A 2,231-nucleotide genomic window follows, 5' to 3' on the forward strand; every position below is an offset into this window, starting at 1 on the left:
ATGCCCAAAAAACAGAAGCAGATGACCATATCTGCACATGTCCAGAAACGAGATAAAGTGACCGAGGCAAATGAGCTGGAAGTAGATCTACACTCTATACTGGAAGGAAGGCAAGCTCTGGAAATGCCTGAGAAGGAATTCAGAAAAATGTGTAAAAAATGTATCAAAACACGCTCAGAGTCACGCGCAGGACGTGGGGCGGTGCTGTGGAGCTGTGGTCGCTGAGAGCTTGACTCGCAGAGAGAGCGGCGGGAACTGTCAGCCAGAGCAGCCCCGGAGTAGCAGTTGCCACCGTCTGTGCAGTCCAGCCCAGCAGGCCATGGTGTTGTTGATGCCGCTGAAAACGGGCTGAAGAAAGAAGACAAAAAGCCTATCATTGAGCTCTTCGTCAAAGCTGGCAGTGATGGTGAAAGCATAGGAAACTGCCCTTTTTCCCAGAGGCTCTTCATGATTCTTTGGCTCAAAGGAATTGTGTTTAGTGTCACAACTGTTGACCTGAAAAGGAAGCCTGCAGACTTGTAGAACTTGGCTCCAGGGACCCACCCACCATTTGTAATTTTCAACAATGAAGTCAAAATGGATGTAAATGAGATTGAAGAATTTCTTGAAGAAATCTTATGCCCTCCTAAGTACTTAAAGCTTTCACCAAAACACCCAGAATCAAACACTGCTGGAATGGACATTTTTGCCAAATTCTCTGCATGTATCAAGAATTCAAGACCAGTGGCAAATGAAGCATTGGAGAGAGGGCTCTTGAAAACACTGCAGAAACTGGATGAATATCTGAATTCTCCCCTCCCTGATGAAATTGATGAGAATAGTATGGAGGACATTAAGTTTTCTACATGTGAATTTCTGGATGGCAATGAAATGACATTAGCGGATTGCAACCTGCTGCCCAAACTGCACATTGTCAAGGTGGTGACCAAAAAATATCGCAACTTTGATATTCTGAAAGAAATGACTGGCATCTGGAGATATTTAACTAATGCTAACAGAAGGGATGAGTTCACCAATACCTGCCCTAATGACAAGGAGGTTGAGATAGTGTATAGTGACTTAGTCAAAAGACTTACCAAGTAGAGTGCCATTTATAAGAGAGATGTCTTCACATCTTCCCTTAACAGAACTTGCTTTCCTAACAGACTGCTCCTCTTCCTCTAAAGTAGAAACTCTATTCTAATTTGCATGAATGTGCAGTTTATTCAAGATTTAGGATAAAGGGATAGACAAGGTATAGTAGCTATTTTAAAGTATACACTCCTAAGCAGTATTATTTTAAAATTCTCTTGACCTGCCTACCTTCCCTACCCATAGCCTCCTCTCCGTTCTAATTTGGAGACACTCCATCACCAACTTTTCAGTTTAGAGAGAGTTTATTGTCTCTCTGGAGCCCTCACTGTTGGGTCCATTCACTGTGTACAGATGGCAGGATTTTTGAGGTGCAGTGTTTAACTGTTAAAATAGTAGCCATAATTTCATCAGTCAGCCCAAACTGGTGCATAATGCCTAGTACAAGGACTATTTATGTATTTTTGGAATCTTAAAATATTTTGTAAGAGTATATGAAAGGATTGCTACTATATCAGACATACTCTGTTTCAATTTAGTCTGTCCTGGATATGTATTAACGAATAGTACCACAGAAAAGAGAGCCTTTTATGACACTCACTACAGTTTATGCTATCTTACTTTGTAGATGGATTTTTATTTTTGCCTGAAAGCACCTATCATTCATACCATTTATAACATTTGAGCTCTAAGTGCTCAAGACCTTCCCCCTAAGCATTTTATCCTTTGGAGAAAAGCCTAGTGCCATTTATTTGAAACATTATTGCTTTTTTCATATTTTGTTTTAATTGTTAAAGTTCCTTTTTTAGGTAAGCATAGACCTTTGCTGTTTGTAGATTTGGCGCATCACTACAAAAGCTAGTATTTAGTTGATTTAGCTATAGCAGTGCAGTGATTAATAGTGTACAAATTAACACTTAAATTAACCTAAGGGTGGTATGTCAAAATATCAAGTAAAGTTTTGTTCCTAAAGTATATTTAATGCAGATAGCTAATCTAAAGAATACATTATCCATCCTTTATGAAATATAAGGGAAGTCACAGAGATCACCAACTTTTCCATTCCATCCCTACTTAATGTTAGACTTCAGGTAGAGTGCTCTTTACTCCTTGTGGACTGAACTATAGTTGAAATGTGGGTGTATTTTCTACAATTGTGT

The 2,231-nt window shown here is 39.4% G+C and overlaps 1 pseudogene; it reads left to right on the top strand.

Moving 5' to 3' along the window:
• The first annotated feature begins 348 nt into the window (after nt 1-348).
• Nucleotides 349-1,083, top strand: LOC102842116 (annotated as a pseudogene).
• Nucleotides 1,084-2,231: the final 1,148 nt, after the last annotated feature.

This window comes from Chrysochloris asiatica, unplaced genomic scaffold (genome assembly GCF_000296735.1).
Source record: "Chrysochloris asiatica unplaced genomic scaffold, ChrAsi1.0 scaffold02186, whole genome shotgun sequence".
NCBI lineage: Eukaryota > Metazoa > Chordata > Mammalia > Afrosoricida > Chrysochloridae > Chrysochloris > Chrysochloris asiatica.